Below are 23,414 nucleotides of genomic sequence, written 5' to 3'. Positions count from 1 at the left end.
GAGGGTTCAGTTTTCCTGGATTTCTCCCTTCCTCAGGCCTGCTTCTCTTTCCTCTGTGAGCTTACTTCCTGGGTCCAGCTTAAGGCTTCAGCATCAAACTCCAACATCAAAACACCAACATTAAGAACCCCCAGCTCTTTCCTTGGCCATGTCTTTTTATCTGCGAGTCCCCACCCACCAAGGGGTGGGGACTCAATGCCGTAATGACGTGGCCCAGTCAAAGCCCTGATCATAATTTAATCACGCCCAGGTACAGACCAGAGTACAAACATAATCCAGTATCTATTTTCGGAATTCCTAACCTTATCAAACTCTGCTACAGCTCACTTTAAAAAATTATTGATAAAAATAAAAGCAATAAAGCTTTTTTTCTTCTTAAAGCTGATTGAGACCAGACTGTCAGAAACATTTTAAATTCTTTTATCACGATGCTCTGCATAAACACAGTTGATATTTAGTAAATTTTCCTTCAGTGGTGCTAATCTTTTGAAAAATCCAGTAAATGTTTGTCATGATATTTTTATCCCTTCATATGTTTCCCAGTTTAAAGTGGTTCGGTTTTTTAATAAAGAAAAAAAAAGGTGTTTCGCAAGTAAATACAATGTTGATCTGTTGGTTGGACTACCAGAATGGAAATCTATTATTTTTAAAGGATAGATACTAACACTTAAAAGTTTTTTTTTCTTAACAGGAATGACCTCATGTGTCAGGAAAGCATGAACATGGTTTTAATTAACAATATCATTGGATTCCGAATAAAGACAAACTGAGCATCACATCTGTAGAATATAAAGTTTTATAATTTAAGGCCACATTTTCTCTATGTTGTAAATACGGTGTAGATAAGAAATTATTTGATCTTATTAAATAATTTGCTTTTGCCATTTCTTCCACCGGATTGTAACCTCCCGAGCATAAGGATTTGGCTTTCTCCACCGTGCATTGCTGGTGCCTTCCTGTGCTTTGCACATTGTGGCACCCAGGGCAGGGACTTGTTGAGTTGTAGAATTTGAAAAGTGTTACAGAATATCACAGGAACACAGAGTTTAAGAAACTCTTATTAGGAAAGACCATTTGAATTTGCTATATTTGAGATGAGTAGAGAGAATTCTGACGGGAGGAGAGAAGTGCCACATGCTTCCGTAGCCTTCCTGATCTTTTAATATAATTAATTTCCTTCCTCTTAAAGTGCCCTCTTCCCCATACCCTCCAAATAACCAAAATCAGAAGGATTACAGTACAACAGAAAACTTCAGTAGCAACATAGATTCCTTTTGTTTATATTTTACATTTTCTAATTTGTCAGATTTAGGACCAAAACCTAAAATTAGGAATCCTAAAATTTGCAGGTTTTGAGGTGAGTATACTTGGGTTAGACGTTTTCTTTGACTATAGAATGGCCATATTGTTTATATCCGAGCCTTCTGTGCTGAAAAGTATTTTTTTCTCTTTCAGTTGTAAAAGAGGAATATCCACTCACATTTTACATTATTTGGCAAAAACTTGAACTCTTGAAAGATTTTTAATTAGTAATGCTTTAGTTTACTAAAGGTTGCCAATGGAAAAATATCAGAAATGGGTTGACCTTTTAAATGAGAATTTATTAGGGTAAGAGCTTACAGTTCTGAGGTGGTGAAAATGTTGAAATCAAGGCGTCTTCAGAGATGCTGTCTCACCAAAAGTTGGACACAGGCAGACTTGGGACCTGTGCCACGTGGCTGCAGGTGACCTGGGACCTTCTCTCATGTGGCAGGGTAAAATTACGGCTCCCTTTCTCTCTGCTCCATTTGTGTAAGGCTCCAGTAAAGGATGAGGACCCAGCCTGGGTTCCGCAGTCTACAAAAGGGCGTTCACTGGACAATCTAATCAAAGCGATGCAATCCGAAGGTCCCTTAACTGAATCCAACCAAGAGGTCCTGCACGTGCATAGGAGTTTAAGAGCATAATTTTCTGGGGTCCACAGAAGACTCAAACCAGGACAATTAGCATCTATTTTTATTTGCTAATATCATTATTGCTGAACTCTTTCAGGCTGAAAAGAAATAATTACTTCTGGAGATTCACAGAATATATCTGAAACCATCATTTTCCTGGATTAAGTTGAACACATGTAGATAGACTCTTTTAAATAGGCTTTTGTTTTGTGTTGTGAATCTCTTGGTTGTGTCTGTTGATGGGTGCCAGTTACTCATAGGCAAACTCTTTTAAAACTGGTGGAAAGCTTTGTGGGGAGGGAGGAGGGTGGAGAATAGTGACACAGACTATGGAAATAAGTAAGCAAAAACTAAAAAAAACTCTTCTAAGCTCTTGTCTGCTTTTCTTGCCACTTGGGGCCTCTGTTCTAAACCTTTCACCATATAACCATATGTTGGCTTAATTAACTTCAGTTTTCTAATTTGTAAGTAAGTCCTTAGGATGGTTAAAGGACGGACAGAAGATCTTAAAAGTTTTTCCGTATATTTGGGTAGAGATCTGTTCAGAAGGGGCAAATTTTAGTGTCTGAGAAAAGTTGAAAGTTGCTAGAAATGGGGAGCTGATGCCTCGGTTGAGTTTGGTTAGGTGAGGGGAGGTTAGAAGACTCAGGTGGAGTAAGTGCGGACAATGCAAAGCTTAGCTGAGGCAGAAACCGGTGTGGTGCGTGTTTGTTGAACAGCAGGGTGTTCCTGGCTGGAAAGTGTCAAAGAACTGAGTGTCTTTGAATGCATTCACCTGTACATGGAGGAGGGATTTCTTAAGTGAAAATAATAGTGAAGACGTGGTCACCCTTTAATCTTGTTTTAGAGATTTAAAAAAAAATCCATAATTGGAGATGAAAAATAAACAAATGTTACTGGTGAGTTTAGTGATTGTTAAATATCAAAATGAGTCTTAGAAGTTTCTAACAGAAAACTTCTATAGGATGAAATTAAGCTTCTGTGACAGAAATTCAATTGATAAAATTTGTAAACTTAGAGGTGCCGATCTAAAATTTAGATTTTAGTAAATAGTGAATCTTGAATATAGCATATAGATAACTGTCTAAGAGAATGGATTCTTTTTTGGGGGGATTAGGAGTGACCCTGCCTTCTAGGGACCTAAGTGACTATATAAATTGAAAAAAAGAAAAAGAAAAAATTTCAAAGAACACACAGTTCAGGCTCCAGAGTACACTATTGGTTAAACATTTTATTTATAACTGCCCATTTGAAAAAGTGAGCTGGTTTCCACAATTGCATAATTTTTGCCGGTGTTTGCTTTGAAAGCTTTAATTTTTTAAATATTCAAAGAAGTTAGTTTAACAGGTATAATTTATATATATATATATAAATTTTTTTGTTGTTTGTCTATCCTTCCCCCTTGCAGCTGTTTGTGTGTTGTCTGCTCTCTGTGTCCATTTGTTCTTCTGTGTCTGCATTTTATGTTATTTCCCCTCCCCCCTCTTGCAGCTTGCTTGCTGTCTGCTCTCTGTGTCCATCGCTGCGCCCTTCTGCGTTTTTTGCTTGTCTCCCTTTTTGTTGTGTCACCTTGCTTAGCTGGCTCTCTGTGGCGCTGGTGGGCCCGGCGGCTCTCTATGGCGCTTGCAGGCGAGCTTGCCTTCACAAGGAGGCCCTGGGATGTGAACCCAGGGCCTCCCGTATGGTAGGCAGGAGCCCAACTGATTGAGCCACAGCTGCTTCCCAACAGGTGTAATTTAAAATATTCTAGTACCTAAATTAAAAAATCAAAGAAGAAAGGTGAAATTAATTTGTGTAATATATTTTATTAAACCCGTCATAAAAAAATACACGGAATCAAATTTAAAAAGTAGTAAGATACTTTATATTGCGGATCGGGTGAAGCTCAGGGGTTGAGTGTCTGCTTCAAATCTATGAGGTGGTGGGTTCAATCTCTGCCACCTTCCTGGGGGGGGGGAAGGATACTTTGTTATTCTTTTATCCTACTAAGTCTTTGAAATTGGTGTGTTTTCCACCTTAGAGCAAACTCAGTCTGGACTAGCTATCAAATGCCCATTAGCCATAAAGATTTGTGTAGGGCTCAGTTAGCTTAACGATTATTTGCCAATTTAAATTTGGGTAGTGGGTTCCTCAGTTTTTCTTTTCATGAACTATTTGACTTCGAGCTGCTTCTCTGGCCTAGCCACTCACTCAGGCTTAGTTTGTGGTCCTCTCCAGTGCTGGATTCCCTTTGGGGGGGGGAGCAGGGGTTGGAGGGGCAGTTTGGTTTTGGTGGTCTTTTCTTCTTCAGTTGTCTTGAAGAAACTGCTATTCTAAATAGTAAAATTGTAACTGCTATCTGGGTCAAGTATTTGCCGTTTTTTAAAAATTTTCTTTTCAGAGAAATGTAACTCTGAATTCTTCCACATTCTTTTATAATGTTTTGTGGTGTTAATAACTTATAGTGTTAGAGAAAATGTGATTGAGTAGTAACTAAAGAAGTAGCTATAAAAACTTGAAAAACATAGAATGGAGAGGTAACTAACAGTTGGGGCTTTAGGAAAAACTGTTCATTCGTTTGGGTGATGGGGAAAAGGTGGTCTGAGGAAAGTGGGTGGTGATGCCAGCCCTCCCTGAAAGGAAAGTGACACGGTGCCTTAACTTTTCGGGTGCTTTCCTGGGGGCACTAAGAGATGACCACCAAAAAGTAGGGCCCGGCCCCCCATGCGAGGCTCATCCCCTGTGACTTCCTGGGACATCCTGCGGGACGGGCAGGTGCAGGGAGTGCAGGGGTTTTGCGTGTTGAGTTTAGTGTGGGTGGGTGTGGGGAGTTTGATCTGGTGGCCTTCAGTGAGAGGTTAAAAGCCCGCTCCACTGGGGTTGCAAAAAATAGATTTGTCAGAGATGCTGTGGCGAGGGCCTGGCGGTGCTTTACGACATTACAGTGGGGCAGTTCTGCCGCCCAGCTAGTGCCACGTCCAGCTGCAAGCTCGCTTTGCCCTGGTTTGACACGGGCCCTCTTGCTTTGTGTTGTTGGAAAACAACCCAGTAGTTAATTTTGAATCAGGTCTTTGTTTCAATGAAAAGTATGAGTGATTCAAGTGTCTTTTCTTTTTCCAGGATAAACATCTCTTACTAAACTTACTCTGTTCAGATTTCTTTTTATAATTGTCTTCAATTTTTTTATTAGATAAGTTGTAGATTTACAGAAGAATGCAGAATATCAGAGTTCCCACAAACCCTCCTGTTACTAACAGTGCATTAGTGTGATACATTTGTTACTAGTGACAAAAGAATATTATGGTTAAAACTTAATAGTTAAAATTGCTTTTTTGCCAGGTTTTGTAGCATAGTTCTAATTTGATTTGACTGACAAGATAGAAATTTTCCTAGAATATCATAATTTAATTTTTAAAAACAGATTTTAGACCAGGTGTACATTTCCAAGTGAAGCCAAAACTTTAGAAATTAATACATAAGGGCAAATGGACTTAAGAATTGTTAATCTGTGTAATTAATTCATCCTCGTCTTTGGAATTAAGGAACACTAAATGACAAGGTTTGCTGTTCTGTAAATTGGCTGTTTCAGTGGTCTGTTTATTCCTTTCACAGTTCACGTACTTTTCAGGTTTATGGATGTGCACACGGGGATGGTTCTTCTCATGTTGATTGCTGTATACTGGTTTTCACGGCGCTGGGTTTGGGTGACAGCAGACGTTTGAAACCTGCCCTGCGTGTTGACGTCGCTCCCTTGTAGCTCACAAGCTGCCTCTTCCGTTTGGGCCTCAGCAGTGTCACATCAGAGGTTTCGGATGAAGCTTAAGTGAATGTGTTTGTTTTGTGCTGGCTGCTGGTGGGGGATCTGCCGAAGCAGCTGGCGATTTCCTAAAAGCTGCTGGGTGAGCGCACTGCGACAGGTGAACGGCATTCCTCAGCCAGCTCCAGCTGCCTTGCCTGCCTGCTCCAGGTTTTAGCGAGCTCGGGCTGTGGGACGCCTGCTGATGAGACCCCTGCTGGCCCACAGTAAACAGAGCTGCCCGGGGGCCACGCCGCGGCGGCCGTCGGCACAGTAGTGTGAAAGGCCACGTGGGGTGGCACCGCTGGCTGGGGGTGGGAATCCGGTCCTGCGGCCGAGCACTTCTGAGGGACCTATTAACTTCCCCAGCCTTTCCTTTGAGTGGAAAAGCTCTTGCAAGCAAAGGAATAAGAAAAGGAAATTATTGCCAAAGCTCATCTTGCCTCATCTCTGTGGGTGCACCTGTTGAGTTGCAAATTTATTTCCTGCTGGAGCATCTGCTTAGCTTTAGAAGTCCCCATCGGGGTCCTGGAAGGGGACTTGGAAATGATTACATAATGTTGATTCTTTTCTTTGAAGAGTTTGCTCTACATAGTATTGAGGCTAAATTAGCAGAGCACTCCCTTTGTTTTTAAAATGACCTTTACTTTTCAATTAAAAACGCAGTTTATGGTCATCATTGAAATTTGGAAAATGTAACTACTGCAAATAAGAGAAAAGATAACACTTGAAATTCCACTGTCCAGAGCACCATTGAGATTTTTTCCCCAAGGAGTGTTTGCCATACTTACACCTTCATCACCGGGAGCTGGATTTTAAAAAAAGAAAAGTGAACAAATCCCGAACATGTTTTCTTGACTGCCTTTTACTATATGCAGAGACTTTCGTGATTCTTAAGTACTCTTAGAGAACATGCTTCTTGGTAATTACATCATATTCATCATACAGATGAGCCCTACAATGCACAGCGACTCTGATTTTCAACATTTATTTCCTTGTTTGCGTTTATCTCTGTCGCCTGAACATAAATTCCAGGAAGTGGAACTACTGGGTCAAAGGGAAGACAGATTTAAAAAGCTTTTGAGAGACGGGCGGGCCTTTCCCCCAGAAGTGGGAGCTCCACGGGCAGTGAGGGTGCACCTTTCTCTGCATTTGCTGCCACTGAGGGCTTAGATTTAAAATCAAAACCAAAAAAGTTGCTAAGTTTGTAGGTGAAAAAAACTACCCAGCTGGAGAACCATCAAAATTGTTAATTTTATGGCTGCAGTTCTGGCTCTATGTGTATTCTGCTTTTTTTAAACAAACTTTTTGGGGCTGTGAATAATGGACGTATTTCATAACTTTGCCCCAGTGACATCTTAAGGCTTATTTGTGTACATTAGGTGTTTTTAAAAAATTTTTTAATGAATGCCTCCTATGTGCTAGGGACAAGTTCTGTGGGAAAAAAAAACACAAATTTTTAGTTCACTAGGTAGAGACTGCTTACACTTTATTTATTTATTGGATGGATTTATGCTTTATTAATATGCTTTTACTAACAATAAAATTGATTTGTTAAATTAAAAAAGCAATCTAAACAAGTGATCTAAAGTGAATCTAATGTAACCACAGCCATAGGAATAGTTAGTTAAGAATATAATCATTTTGGATTCACAAAATTCAAACTCACAAGTGCCTCGTGGGGTTTTCCTGGTTGTTGGGAGATTCGGCAGGGGAAATGCACCCTGGAGCGTCTTGCATCACGGATTTGGTCGACTGGAAGCCTACCATTCACTTTTTTTTTTTTTTAAAGATTTATTTATTTTATTTAATTTCCCCCCCTCCCCTGGTTGTCTGTTCTTGGTGTCTATTTGCTGCGTCTTGTTTCTTTGTCCGCTTCTGTTGTCGTCAGCGGCATGGGAAGTGTGGGCGGCGCCATTCCTGGGCAGGCTGCACTTTCTTTTCACGCTGGGCGGCTTTTCCTCACGGGCGCACTCCTTGCGCGTGGGGCTCCCCCACGCGGGGGACACCCTTGCGTGGCACGGCACTCCTTGCGCGCATCAGCGCTGCGCATGGCCAGCTCCACACGGGTCGAGGAGGCCCGGGGTGTGAACCGCAGACCTCCCATATGGTAGATGGACGCCCTAACCACTGGGCCAAAGTCCGTTTCCCGACTTTTTTTTTTTTTTTTTTTAATTTTTTTTCTTTATTTTCTTTTAAATGTTACATTTAAAAAAATACGAGGTCCCCATATACCCCCACCCCACCCACCCCTTGCTTACACTTTAAAACCATACGGTTAGTACCAGCTCCCAGCTTTAGCTGCTTTGTAACTTTGCAAGTTCAGTGAAAACCTGATTTCGGTTAGAGTCAGGAGTACACGTTCTCTCTCTTCCTGAGCGACCCTTGTAAGTTAATTCACTCGATGCACAGTGATTGGATTAAAACAAATAATCTTTTAATGAATGATTTGAGTGCAGGTTATCAAAGATCGGTTGCAGGCAAAGAGCAGGTCTTTGGCAGCTGGCAACACGTGTTGCCTATTGATTTCTATTCACAGTGTAAATGGTTCCAGAGCGGTTTAAAACAACAGAACAAAACAATGAATCAAGTTTTAAGTTGGTGATTGAGGCAGTAGAATCTAGAGTTAAATGTTAGTTAGATTTGTATTTGCGGTGGAATGCTGTATTTAGACAAATTAGGCCCAGAGGTTCTTGGATACTCCATTGGTTTAAATGTGTTGACGTGATTTCATCGAGCCTTTGGGGAAAAAGAGCACGCATTCAGGAGATGGCGAATATTTTATGCCTGGCTAATGTTACTTTGCATACTTAGTTTCAGCAACTCCTGAAAGCAGTTTCGAGTGAACTTCACCAGTAAGTGACGAGGAAGGGAGGAGTGAGGGATCCCTGCAGAGGCTTTGGGTTAGAGGAGAAAACCCACAAAGAAGGACTGTTCCAAAGACGCCGTGCCTTTGGCCGGCGGGAGACCCATTCTGCAGGCGGCAGGCGGCGGGCGCGGGCGAGGGGAGGCATCTTGAGTCACGGGGTGAGGAACCTGTTACTTCCCTGAACCGGACAGTGGTTGTCGGCTCTGGGGAAGAGCGGGCAGGTCACAGCTCCCCAGCACCTTGCTTCCCTGAGCACTTCCATGACATTCCAGGTCCAGCGTCCAAGGTGGTCAGAATGGGAGCCAGAGGGCGGAGGCCAGAGCAGGGTCAGGGGCTGGAGGAGGCCAGAGTGAGACCAGAGGCTGGAGGAGCCTAGAGCAGCGTCCGAGGCCGGTGCTTAGTCAGGCTGCGTTGTAGCACTGAGGGCCAGGCGTGAAGGGAATCAGCTTTCCTCGTAGTGACTCCTGCCCCGAGTGCCTTAGAGCAGGCTGCGGGTAAGCGGAGCCTTGCTTTGTCACCTGCGGTGTAACGTCCACATGGAGCAGAGTTTCGGGGAGGCCAGCGCTGTTTCAGGAGAATGTTTCTTACCCCAGTTGAAGGGAATAAAGTCACTTAAAAAGCCATTATTGTCCTTTACAGCAACTAAACGTATGCTGGTTTTATGGAGACTGGAATTAGGTTTTAATTATATAGATAGCGTTACAGAGATCAAAAATAACTTTACTGGATAAATGCCATGAGAAGCAAGCTCAGAGCCAGAAACTGTGGCATAGGTCTCCAGGGCTAGGTGGGGCTAGGGGTTGGGGGTGGAGCTTAAATTGTCCGTTTCCGTTTGGGGCGATGAAGCAGCTTTGGTAAAGGATGTGATGATGGTAGCACGGTGTTGTGGATGTACTTTACACCGCTGAATTATATAGTTGAGCGTACTTAAAAGGGGAAATTTTAGGTTGTGTATATATCACTAGAATAGAAATGAAAAGCAAAAGTGAAAAGCCTGTGCTCTCCAACACAGTGAGTCCCCGACGTAAACCATAGGCAGTAGTTAATAGCAACTGTAAAAATGTTCTTCTTGATTTGTTTTTTTTTTAATCTTTTTTTGTCTTTTTTTTTTAATGTTACATTCAAAAATATGAGTCTTCTTGAATTGTAACGACTGTACACACTAATGCAAGTAAGAGGGTGGCGTATGGGAACTCTGTGTTCCATAATAATTTTTAAAAAGTTAGAGAAAGGAGCCTCACAGGTGCTAGTCAAAGGAAAAGTTACTTAACCAGAGTCAAATTTTTTTAAAAGGTGGCTGTACCATCCCTGCCTGAGTGACGACTGGTAGTTCTAAAGCATCTCAGCCGTATTTGCTGTGATCTGAACGTCTTAATGAAGATTTCCACTGAAAATGGGAATTTCTAGGCTTTCAATGCGTTCTTACCAAGAGTTTGGCTGTAACGTGTTGTCTCCTTAGCGGTCATTTGACTTCCTCTGAATGCAGTTCCATAGGCTGCCAGCTGTTTGAAATGTCTTTTACAGACATGGGCAGAAATGCTTCATGACTGGTGGTTCATTCATGAAATTTGAGCCCTGCCTTTTCCGTGAGGAGGACGGCATGGGAGTGCCTTTGCCGTTGGGAATGCTTTGAGCTAGTGAAGTGCCCTTGCCCTTCCTGTAATTAACAGAAAGGTGAAGTGAATCAAAGTGATGCCAGATAAGAGAGGAATGTGCCCCTTGGCTGCTGCTTTCCCGTCTTTGACTTTGCGATTACAGCCCTGTGCTAGGACGTCTGTCATTTTCTTCCTTTTGGATTCCTGTTGCATACACAAGTGGGACTTGACTGCAAATACGTGGCTTGATTTTAGACTTAAAAGGAGTCGTCAAAATAGAGAGTGGCATTTCTGTGAATGAAACCACCCCACTCCTGTTTCTTGGGCTTCCCTAGCCAAAGGTTACCCTTTTTTTGTATAAAATTTGCTAAGCGTTGTTTAATTTTGTCACCCTGTCCACAGTATTTGTCTGAAAGTGTTTCACGGTATGGCCATTAACACTGGTAGGGTAAAGGGCAGGTGGCTTTTTTCCTGTTACCCCCAGGTTAATGTTTAACACCTGCTCATTCACTGGTGGAAAGAATGTTGATTGCTTTGGAAGATGCGTGGTAATTGTTGGGAGTCTCCTAAAGCAGTTTGGTAGCCCTTTCATTCTGTTGAAAATGGGCCAAGTGTCCGCTCCACTTTCCCAGGCTGGGACGTGCTGGGGGAGGGCTTGTAGCTGGGAGCGGTAGCTGGAGCTCCTGTGCCTGGGGGAGGCCGGCAGAAGCTGGCAGAAGCCCCTTCTCTCTCAGGCCTGGAGTTAGCATCGAGCATGGAGGCCTGAGCCCGTGTGCACTGAGCAGCCTGGGGCTGCGTACGGCTCTAAGCAGGGCGTGGGCAGTTTTTAAGAAATTAAAAGAGATCAGTGCAGTTCCTTGTTGTGAGATACACATTTTTCATATTGACCCAGTTGAGTGGCTCGATGAGGCTCATGTGTAATGAATAATTTCTCTTGGAATTAATACATTCTTCTATAGAATAAACATGATACGTTGTGGCTTATTAAGTAAGCATTTACCTGTAGTTCTGTCTGAATCAGTAAGTGCTTATTCAGTTATTTAGTGGCATGAGTGAATTAGGTAACACCTGTGCGATGAGTTGGCATTACGGGAGCAGTCATTTTTCTGTGCTGTAACTATTGTAAATAACTGGAGAGCTCAGGTTTATTCCCTTTCATTTGCGATATTTTATAATTTTTTAATTTCCCCTAAAGATTTTGGGGTCATTGTGGGAATTTAACCGTTATCAGGTTCTCTGAGAAATCTGATTCTCGAAAGAGTTAGTGGCTGCAGAGCGGGCAAGAACGACGAGGCCCAGCATTGGGCCTCGGTGCAGGGAAACCAGGACCCCCTGACTCGGGAGCCCTGGGGGTCCAGGGTGGGGGACGGGGATGGGGGACGGGAGGCGGGGGAGAGCAGGTGCCCTGGGCTCTGTGTGCAGCAGCCTGACACGAGGACTTCGGAGATGAAGGTGGCGCGCTGGGAGATTTGAGAGGGGCTTCCGAGGCCGAGGAAGCCCTGCCTCGTCACGGGGTCAGGACGTGCCCTGGCGGTCAGCAGTGGCCGTTAGGGGAGGCCGTGGGCCTCGGCAGGTGCGGCCAGTAACCGAGGGAGTAAGGAGATGCCCAGAGAACTCAGAGTGGACGGGAGAGTGACCAGGGCAGGGGAAGGGGCTCTCTGTAGGGTGGGAGGGTTTCTTCCTTCATGGCCAGGGAAGGGTGTTGCTGTGGCTCCAGGGCGGTGATGGGCGCACCGGGCAGCGGGTCCCGGCGGGACTGCCTGCACCTCCCCCAGGCCCCCCTTACCCGAGCAGAGGAGGGGCCCCTCTCCAGGAACGCACTGCCCGCTTCACCCATCCCCAGTGTCACGACAGCCTGCCTCCTGGGGCCGTGGTCCCTGGTGGCCCCTGACGACCAGGAGAAAAGAGGAAAAGGGGCTCCTGTAAACCAGTTTTCCTCGATGGTAGTAGACTTTCTCTTGCATATAAACCCTTGAAATAAAGACTATTTTAACCACTTTTAAAAATCATTAAAAGCAAGTTGTTTCCTCTCAGAAGCATGTTCTTTATTTTATTTTTTATTTATTTCTCTCCTCCCCCCCCCCCCCAGTTGTCTGCTCTGTGTGTCCATTCGCTGTGTGTTCTTCTGTGACCGCTTACTGTCAGCGGCACGGGAATCTGTGTTTCTTTTTGTTGTGTCATCTTGCTGTGTCACCTCTCCATGTGGGCAGCACCATTCCTGGGCAGGCTGCACTTTCTTTCGCGCTGGGCGGCTCTCCTTACAGGGCGCACTCCTTGCGTGTGGGGCTCCCCTACACGGGGACAGCCCTGTGTGGCAGGGCACTCCTTGCACGCATCAGCACTGCGCATGAGCCAGCTCCACACGGGTCAGGAGGCCCGGGGTTTGAACCGCGAACCTCCCATGTGGTAGATGGACGCCCTAACCACTGGGCCAGGTCCGCTTCCCGATGCTCTTTATTTTAAAGACGTCTTCTTTATGTATGCATTTCATAAAAATCGTAACTTAGAAGGCATCATTGATCTTTGGCAATTCAGAAGGTGAGTTAGTGTTTTGAAAAGAACCTTGGGAGATTCCTTCAAGTTCTTGCTAAGGATTCCTGCCAACCCCCCCGATGAGGGTTATTTCCATACGATACTCACAATTTTGCACATTTGGAGTCTGAAAGAGTTAACTACGACGCAAGTGTGAGATTTGTACTTTTAATTTGTTTTAGTAATCATCGGTATATTTGAGGAATGACTTGTACTGAACTTGGTTAGTTTCAAACTGTAAATGTGTAACAACTACTTCTGAAACGAAATGTTTAAAATGTATTTGTGACTAAAATTGATAAAAGTGGCAAAGGAGAGAGCATCTGGGGAAGCCGTGGACCCCGTGCTCGCTCTTTTCTGCAGACGCCCTCAGTTTGATTCTTCGTAGTTTTGATACGTCACCTTCAAAGTGGCATAAGTATAGCTTGGACTTGGCTGGAGGTTGGAGGAAGAGTTTTTATCACAGATCTCCATGGCCATTTGATGTGCATGTTTAGTGTACTTGGTGTACTTTCAGTGAAATAACATTTCTGTGTCTCTTTTGAAACTCTTGCCCTGAAGTGTTCTAAATTTCCCTTGCTCTACACATAACTATATTTCAGTTCAGAGTACTGGGAATCTTTTAGTCACCTGGTCTTTGCTGTGAGTGAGTCTAATAGCTCTGTTTTAAATACCACGCTCCTGATGATGTGATTTCCATACGCAGGCTCCTCTTGGAGCACCAGTAGCGTCTGGTGAACCTGAGGTGCCGTACCACTCGAGCCTTTCTAAAATCGACTTTGCCTTAGTTCCCCAAATGTCAAAGTCGACTTGGTAGTGGTCATCGTCATTCTTACACTGCTTACTTACTCCTTATAAGTCATCTTCCCCCCTCATTTTATACACAAGGGAACGGAGGCATAGAATAAGCATTTCCTGAGGGTCACACAGTTATTAAAATACAATTGGGACAGTTGGCAGGAATGCTCTAAGAATTATTTGTAATATTACTTTCAAGGAACAGACTTTTTTATATATATATATTTTTATAAAAATATGGAACGCTATATGAATTTGCGTGTCATCCTTGCGCAGGGGCCATGCTAATCTTCTCTGTATTGTTCCAATTTTAGTATATGTGCTGCCGAAGCGAGCACAAGGAACAGACTTGGAGAACAAAACCTCTGTTCTCTTGAAATTCTCTTTCCTTCCCCAGTTCTGGGTTACGAGCAGCTCTTGGGTGGCGATTTGGAGCTTGAAGCAACCACTGCTGGCATGGTGAGGTGGGCCAGGGGGGCTTGCTACGCCTTGTTTCTATGCCGGCAACTTCCTTTTCCTGGACTCTTTTCAATCGGGCTGCTGGGCTGGGAGGCCGCGCTGCACCTCCCTCCTGGGCCACCCACTCTCGGGGACGGGGGCTCCAGCTGTGCCTCCAGTTCACACTCTGCAACCCAGAGACCAGTTCTCCCCGCTCTAGCCCTCGGCGTCCGCATCCGTAAAATTAGTGTTTAACTAGATGGTTTTTATTGCTCTTTCAATTCTAGTTTCTTTCTTTGGTTTGATTATTTGCGATTCACATTTTAACAAATGGCCTGCTACAGCAAACTTATTGCAGTAGTGAAGTAGCTGGAACAGCAGGATTTCTTAATGAAGAGGCATTAAGCTGTTTTTTTAGAAAGCATTCCTAAAACCACATTCTTAAGATAACCCTGATAACAGAACATGTATGTGCTCCTTCTTCTGATCTTATGTATCTGATTCCCTGTGATAAGTTGGAAACGTTTGAAGGTCTTTAAAATGCCAGTAGCATTTTATAGTACGTTGCTGTTCTTTTTCGCATTTTGAATTTGTATTTCAGTTTTGGAAGAAGTGTTTTGGAATCTGTAGATCATTTGGTTAACAGTTTGAGTTACCATTTGCTTAACTATTAACATGATATGCTTTTAATGTTTTGTGCTTTCAACCAATTATACTGTTAATCAGCAGCTTTCGTTTTTACTAATTTAGATTTTGATCTTTTCTCTGACTACATTTCAGTGACTGCTTTACATAATTGTATGTTGTAATTAACTATTGTGCACTTTTCAGTATATTTTTCTCAGTGTTAATTTGATTATATACTTTTCTGTTACTTATGGGTGCCTGCATGATCTCCCTGTGAAGTTTATTTTCATAATTCTGTGTCTTGTATTTCATTTTGCTAATGGTTAGGAGTACTAAGGAAAGAATATTTCACTTCTTAGTGACATGTTTTCTGTTACTTTATTAAAGAACTCCTTTGGCCTCAACAGGGGGGTGAAGTAAGAGCTGTTGTAGTTACTTATTATATAATTTTATTTTTTTCCATATTCAGTTCCTGTGCTTTAATTTTTTAATGTGGACACATGGTAGTTTGAGTTCCACCAGTCTATTTTTTTTTCTTTATTAGAGAATTTTTGGATTTACAGAGCAGTCATGCATAAAATACAGGATTCCCATTTACCATGACATTAACAACACCTAGCGTTGATGGTGGAACATTTGTTACAATTGATGATAGCACATTTTTATAATTGCACTATTAACTATAGTCCATAGTTTAACCTAGGGCTCATTGTTTGTATAAATGTAGTTCCATAGAGTTAAAAAAAAAATTATTCAGTTACCACATACACCATCTAACATTTCCCCTTTTAGTCGCTTTCAGGTAGCTATTTCAGTGCTGTTATTTACATCCACAGTGTGTGCTACCCAGTCTGTTTTTTAATACAGTCTCCAATTGTCTCCAGTCTTTAAGCTGAATAATTAGTAAGAATCTTTCTCTACCTCTCTTATCTCAGTGTTTTAAACTAAATTGTACTTTGGGGGTATTTCCTCCTTGCTTTAAATAGTGCAGCGATCATGAGTCCTGTTTGCACAGTGGATACCACTGGGAAATCTTGGTTGTGTTTGTTCAGTTTATAAATGTATGCTGGACATTCTCAGGTTTGCTGAGCCTTGCACCTCTCCTTTTAGAATCTGCCAGTGCATCCAGCTGTCCTGTCTTTAGTGATTTTGAAAAATATTTTTAATTTAAAATCCTCAAATAGATACAATTATGTCACACCTTTGTTCTCTTAAAATCTGAATTTAGATAACAGATAAATCAGAGAGCGGATTATATATATTTCCACATTGATCTTTTGCCTTTGCATAGATTCTTAGTAAAGTTTACAGGAGCAACTCTTCCAGTGCATTTAGAGCCTTATTTATAGGTATTTGGTCTAATTTGAAGTGTTTTTTCCTGCATAAAACAGGGTATACCCAAAATTTCTCATAAATTGTAATCGTTAGTAAATCATTTCATAGCTAGGTTAGCATGAACTAACTTAAGTTTCTGAGTTTTGATAGATACTGGGTTTGACAGCAAAATGGATGTTAAAAATAGTTAAATATTACCTATAAATTATACCTCTTCAGTTTGTAGTATATTTTTATTTATTTTAAATTTAAAAATTGCTCTGTGGTTAAAAATAGAATTTTTCCCCCTTTGGTCGAAAGTGGAGGCCCAGGTATAGGAAAATGTCACCCAGGAGTGGGTAGGAAAGAGGAGGCAGTTTGTACAAGTCTATTACACAAGGCACCAACACTTAATGGGTTTTCTTTTTTAAATTTGCTTCAGCTGGTATTCAGTTCAGGCAGAATGCACCATCTTATTTTTTTTTATTTGTTTGCCACCCCGCCCCCACTTTCCGGTGTCTGCTCTCTGTGTCCGTTTGCTGTGTGTTGTTCTGTGTCTGCTTCTATTCTCATTAGGTGGCTCCTGGGACCTTCTGGAGTGGGAGAAAGGTCATCACACTCTCGCACCACCTCAGCTCCCTGGTTTTGCTGAGTCTCTTATTATCTCTCCTGTGTGTCTCTTTTTGTTGCGTCATTTGATGCATCAGCTCTCTGCATTGGCTGGCGCTCCGTGTGGGCCAGCTCACCACGTGGGCCAGCTTCCCTCACCAGGAGGCTCTGGGCATCGAGCCCTGAACCTCCTATATGGTAGGTAGGAGCCCAGTTGCTTGTGCCACATCTGCTTCCCGCACCTTCCTTTTTGCACAACTGAATTGCATGTTGTGAGTCTTAGGTTTTATTAATTTTTTTTAACTATTAAGGTTTTTTTATTGGTGTGTTTTTCCCCCAACCTACCCCATTATTTTTTAAATATATTTTTTATGACAAGAGTTGTAAACTTATAAAACAATCATGCACATGTGCAGAATTCCGAAACAACACCCCTTTATCAACACACCACACTGTGGTGGAACACTTGTTACCGATAAAATAATACCATCTGATTATTACCATGTCCATAGTGTACATTTGGCTCACATTTTCCATACTGCCTCATTATCAACACAGTACATCTTTGGCATAGATGCAAGAATATTATATTATTACTGCTAACCGCAGTCCATAGGTCATTCCAGTTGTATTTTTCCCATGTGTTCCCAACACCCTGCAGTAGTGATGTACATTTGCTCTAGCTCACAAAGGACACTCTTGGATCTGTACCATCAACCACAATTCTCATCCATCTCTTGGTTTACTGTGCTATTCAGTTCCTACATTATTCTCCAGCATTCTGTCAGTTGGCATTTACATACCTAGACTACCATTTTCAGCCACATCCCCATTTATAAACTAGCTGTTAACTACTTGTTACCATCCATTCTATACATATCCACACTTTTACAGTAAAACTAATTAAAACTTCTACATAGATTAAACATCAGTAGTCTACTAAGTCCTCTTATCTCAGTTAAGAATTCACCACCTACCACCATGTCTTGAAGATATTTTCCTACAGTTTCTTCTAGAAATTTTATGGTTCTTTTATTTTTAGGTTTCTGACCCATTTTGAATTAATTTTTGGATAGGGTGTGAGATTGAGGTCCTCTTTCCTTCTTTCGGTTATGGATGTCCAGTTCTTTCAGCACCATTTGTTGAATGGATTGTTCTGCCTGAGCTGTGTGAGTCTGACAGGCGAGTCAAAAATCACTTGACCATACCTGTGAGGGTCTGTTTCTGAACCATTAATTTAGTTCCATTGATCTATTGTGTCTGTCTTTATGCCAGTACCATGCTGTTTTTACCACTATAGCTTGGTAATATGATTTTAAAGTCCGGAGATGAGGTTTCACTTTTCCTTTTTGTGATATTTCTGGCTATTTAGCACCCCTTACTCTTCCAAATAAATTTTCATAATCGTGTTTTCAATTCTTTTTTAAATGCTGGTGGCATTTTTATCAGGGTTGCATTGAATCTGTATATCAATTTGAGTAGAATTGACATCTTAATAATATTAAGTCTTCCACTCCATGAGCATGGAATGTTCTTCCAGTTATTTAGGACTTTTTTGATTTAACATTGAGTTGCAGGTTTCTGAATACAAGTGCTTTATGTTGTTGGTTAAGTTTATTCCTGACTTATTTGAGTTTTATCTGTCATGTTTTATTTTCACCACTCTTTTGACACTTTTAGTTCCTTTTATTGATACAATGTTTATTTATAGACTCTCTCCCAAGCCTCTTGCTCCTATCTTTTCTTTTCAGGTTCTAGTACACCCTTTAGTATTTTCTGAAAATCTGGTCTCTTGCTTTGAAATTCTCTCAGTTTGTATTTATCTGTGAGTATTCTAATTTTGCCCTCATTTTTGAAAGACAGTTTTGCTGGATAGATATAAGATTCTTGGCTGGAAGTTTTTCTCTTATAGTATCTTAAATATACTAGACCACTGTCTTCTTATTTCTATGGTTTCTGGTGAGAAATCAGCACTTAATCTTATTGGGTATCCCTTATATGTTATGTATTGCTTTTCTCTTGCTGTTCTCAGAATTCTTTTTTTGTCTTTGGCATTTGTCATTCTGATGAGTATGTCATTCTCATGGAGTTGGTCTCTTTGGATTTTTTTGGATGGGAGTACATTGTGATTCTTGGACAGGGATATCTATGTCCTTCAATAGGGTTGGGAAATTTTCTACCATTATTTCTTCAAATATTCCTTCTGCCCCTTTTCCCTTCTTTTCTCCTTCTGGGACACCCAGCTCATGTTTGTTTGCACATCTCTTGCTGTTGTTTAATTCCCTGAGACCCTGTTCAATTTTTTCCATTCTTTTCTTCATCTGTTCTTTTGTAGGTTCACTTTCAGAGGCCGTTTCTTCAAGCTCACTAATCCTTTCTTCTGTCTCCTCAAATCTGCTAATATGTGATTCCAGTGTTTCTTTAAGTTTTATTTATTGCACCTTTTATTCCCATAAGATCTGCTATTTTCTATGTATGCTTCCGAATTCTTCGTGCTCATCCAGTGTCTTCTTAATATCCTTAATCTCTTTACCCATCTCATTGAATGTATTAAGATTTGTTTGAACATCTGTGATTGTCTCAACTCCTGTATGTCATCCGGAGGCTTATCTTGTTCCTTTAACTGGGCCATATCTTCCTGTTTCTTGGTGTCGACTGTAATTTTTTGTTGGCGTCTTGGCATCTGGCTTATTAGAGTATTTATTCTGGGTGGAGTTTTTCTCTTTAGTTTAGGCTTCCTGCCCTTTCTCCCTTGCTGGTTGTGCAGTAGGAGCTAAGGATGTAGTCGGTGCTATAAGCTGTGGAGGCTCAGGCTGCCGCACTGCTGTAGGAAACCAATGAATCTTCTCCCAACTTCCTCCTTTGCCAGGGGCAGGGACAGAACAACAGCCATGTATAATAATCCAAGTTGTGCAGGCCTAGACTGTAGTTTCGCAGAGACACTGATGAAGCTTCACGCCCCTTTCTCCCCTGCCTGGGGCGGGGATGGAGCTACAGGTGTGGGCAGCAATCTGTGCAGTGCAGGTCCACGGTGACCTCACTTGCCCCACTAGACTTCCCATTATTCAGTCTGCACCAGCCAAAGCTACCTGCGGTTACTGAAAAGGCTTGTGCAGGGCCCGCCAGCCTCCTCCCTGCCAGGGTTGGGGCTGAAGCCTAGGCTAGGGCTGCCGGCTGATCTGGGTGAAAGAAGCCAGTTCCTGCCTTCTCTGTGCTCTTCAGTCCTGGCTTCCCGCAGGCTGGGGGCAGCGTCAAAATGGCGGCCAGCCTTTTTGTGACTTGGACAAATTCACACCCCACCTGTTCCCAGGGTTATCTCTTAGCCATCCGAGTCTACCAAATCAGTAGCCGACATCAGCAGCCAACTGTCTCCTCCTCCCTTGTTTCTGGGAAATGTAGCTTCCAATTCCAGTCACAGAACAGCTCCTGGGGCGGCTTGTGCCACTAGAGTAGGACAATCACCAGCCTCCATGGCTTGTCTGGCAGTTTCCTGGAGAGGCTGGCACAGCCTCCTCCCTGCCTAAGCCTGATGGCACCGGGGCTTAGGCTAGAGGTGCAGTCTGATCTGGATGGCAAGAAGCTGTCCCCACCAGCACTGGGATGTTCAGTCTACCCTGCTTCCCATTGTACCAGGCGTGGAATCAAGATGGCGGCTTCTGGGCTCTTTCTGACTTGGACAGGCTCAAGCTTTAGCTGTTCTCAGGATTATACTTTAGCTCGCTGAGCTTACTTATCAGTAGCTGAAGTTGGTGCCCAACTGTCTTTGGGAAGCGGAGCTTCCAATTCCAGCCGTGGAACAGCTCCCGAGGCATCTTGTGTCTCCAGTGGAGGATGGGCACCGGCCTCTGTGATGTGGAGCCTCTACTACGAGTCTTCTCTTCAGGTGTGCAGTCTCCTCCTTCCACTTCTTCAAGGGTGCTGCAGGATGCTCTTCTGGCCTCCTGGAGCCCCCAAACAGGTTCTTCAGCAGCTCTAGAGAGCTCTGGGTGTTTACTAACTGCCCTGTAAGGAGCTCCTTACTCCGCTGTCATCTTACTGGTTGTCTTAGGTTTTATTTTGAGAAAAAAATAGTTGCAATTTTCTGCATTTAGAACCCAGAATAGGAGTCCAGACAAACCACAGAAAAAGGAAAACTTGCTCTTCTGCCAGCCTTGTTCGTTCCAGGGCTCTGGAGACAGCTGGCTCTTTGGAAAGAGCTCCACTTATGCAGAGGCCTGTAGCAGGAGGCATCTCATTCCATTCCTTCCCTAGCAGGCATGCTCCGAGGAGTCTGGCATGAGGCTTAGTCATTTCAGCTGACATTTTGGTCCTTGAATGGTGCCTTGTCTGCATCCAAGGGCATGCTTCCCAAAACACATACTTGAGGCAGTTGCTACTCAGTTATGGAAACCTGCATGTTGCTTCTGATGTTTAAAGGTTATGTTCACATTTCTGAAATTTGTTAAATTCTGATGATACATTTCGGATTTAACCCCTTATACACATGTGGATTTAAAGAAAATTATGCAAGTTATATATATTTTCCTAGGAAAATTAAATGATATTAACACAAAGAAGAAAATAAAGTTCACTCTTACTCTTATAACCCATGACTTTTTAACGTATATTCTTCACCTCCCCCACCCCCTTTTTCTTACAGAATTCACTTGTATCATAATTTATTTTTAAAAATCCCCTTGTTGCATGTTTCATCAAAAAGTTCAGGCAGGGACTTATAACCTAATAATGGATCTATTTGACGTTTGTGTAACAGATATTTATAAAATACATTGAAAATACTACTAAAGTAACGAGTGTTCAAAGTATCCTGTTAACTCTTCAAGTGTCCCTGCCTTTCCTTGTCTCCCTGCAGCTCCACCTGGTAGATTCTTCTTTTCCTCGAGACCTTGTCTTCTTCCTGTACCTTGTACAGTACCTGGCACCTGGCCTATGTGTTTTTTGAATGAATAAAAAAAGATGGAAGTCAATCCTGTCAGATTCCAAAGTAATTTCTGTCAACTCCAGGCCACTGCAAACAGCTTTACGTTCTTGTTGATGATGAGGATAGTGTGGGGTACATTTTTAAAAAATCTCTTTCAGTTTTGAGAACTAGCTAAAGAAGTTACTGACATTCTTTGACCAAGCTGAGTATTCCCTAAAATGTCAGTTTTTGTCTGGCACAAGGTTTTATAAGTGACTTAAGGTTGGGAACTCTGGGTCTTCTGCTTAGTTTGCCCGCACTTCTTTGACAAATAGCACACACGCAGGTTGGGTTAAACAGCAGGAATTTATTGTCTCACAGTTTCGGATTCTAGAAGTCCAAAGTCAAGACAAGCGTCCTGTTTACAGCTCCCCACCCAGAGGCTAGGACTTGAACGTGTTTTTTGTGGGGGACATAATTAAATCCATTCAGTATTTTAGAGCTTTAGCAGTGGCAGTACTCACAACTCAATTATGATATTCCTATGAAATTCCACATTATTAGAATAATACCCTAAACTGAGCAAGTTTTAATAAAAATTAAGCCTGTAGTTTTACATTAGATAATGATATGCTACAGTAGTTTCCTGATACAGCCAAGTGTTGGGGGCAGCGGACGTGGCTCCCGTGGTTGAGCTCCCAGCCCCCACACAGGAGGCCCCAGGTTCAGTTCCCGGTGCCTCCTGAAGAAGATGAGCGAGACGGTGAGTCGAGGCGATGGGCAGGCGCGGCGAGCTGACACGACAGGCTGACGCGATAAGAGACACACCAAGGAAAACATAATGAGAGACGGAGCAAAGCAGGGAGCGGAGGTGGCCCGAGCGAGTAGGTGCCTCCCTCCCACGTGGAAGGTCCCAGGTTGGGTTCTTGGTACCGCCTGAAAAAAAAAAAGGCCAGCACACAACAGACAGGCACAGCAAATGCAAACAATGAGGGGATGGGGAGAAATAAATAAACTTTTTATTAGGGTGTTCTTTCTGGACATCCTTTTCTCATTTTTATCCTAATGGACATAGAATTCCTGAGCTTTGTAAAGGGATCTCTTTGGCTGTCTTTTGGCTGCGTGCCCACTTTCATTCTTTCCTTCCAGCCTGGGCAGCTGCTGGTAGACTCCTGTTGGTGTTTCCCTGACGGTGACGGAGGGATGAGGGTGGCCCACACAGGTGTCCAGGGCAGGAGCAGGGCTGGTGAGCCAGGCACCTCTGCCGTGGGCAAGAACTGGTGGACGCACAGGAGAGCAGGCTCTGGGGCTGCTCTGCCAGGTTTTGGATTTTGGCTGCTCTCTTGCAAGTTGGTTAAATTAGGGCAGCTGACTTAATTTTTGAGGCTTGAATAATTTAATGTAAAGTGCTTAGATGATTACCTGTAAGATAATTAATTCATTGATTAATTTATTACTATTATCATTAAATGACTTTAGACTCACAAGTTTTCAACTCTGTGCCTGTACTTCTGCATATAAAGATAGGGAAAGACTACAAGTTTACAGAATTATCATGAGGATTAAACAGTATGGCATGTATAATGTGTTTGCTGAATGTGAGTCAGTAAATAGAAAAAGAGGAAAAGTAATCAATATTGAAATACTTTGATTCTAAAATTAAAGTAGGCATTGCCATTGGTACACAATGTATCTTTGAATTTAGATGCCCATGAAGACTGCCTTGTGTATATAGTTTTACCCAGTTAGTCGGTGTTCAGATGACCCTGCTGGACACCCCAAGGGTGACTGTCCTTCAGGTTAGTAGGTGTTGAGATACTCTGTGTTCACCTTCCCAAGGGTGATCTCCTTAAGGTTGGTAGGTGTTCAGGTGATCTATTGATCACCCCAAGGGTGATCTCCTTAAGGTTGGTAGGTGTTCACGTGGTGGTGTGCCCATCCCAAGCTCTTCTCTTGGAGAGCTTGTTCATGAAAGACCTCATTAACACAATCTGCGACTCTGACGTGGAAATCGAACTTGGAA

At 42.7% G+C, this 23,414-nt stretch overlaps 1 protein-coding gene and 1 non-coding gene across 2 annotated transcripts in view; one reads left to right on the top strand and one right to left on the bottom strand.

The window, feature by feature from the left end:
* The window catches only part of FAT1 (FAT atypical cadherin 1), a 140,443-nt gene that overhangs the window by 27,715 nt on the left and 89,314 nt on the right, over positions 1–23,414 (top strand).
* LOC111763977 (U6 spliceosomal RNA) lies at positions 13,735–13,841 on the bottom strand. The gene has a single exon (XR_002796688.1). It is a non-coding gene; the product is annotated as a U6 spliceosomal RNA (small nuclear RNA).

Source organism: Dasypus novemcinctus, chromosome 29 (assembly GCF_030445035.2).
Source record: "Dasypus novemcinctus isolate mDasNov1 chromosome 29, mDasNov1.1.hap2, whole genome shotgun sequence".
NCBI lineage: Eukaryota > Metazoa > Chordata > Mammalia > Cingulata > Dasypodidae > Dasypus > Dasypus novemcinctus.
Note: the sequence above shows the minus strand (reverse complement) of the source record. Positions and strands in the feature narration are given on the sequence as shown.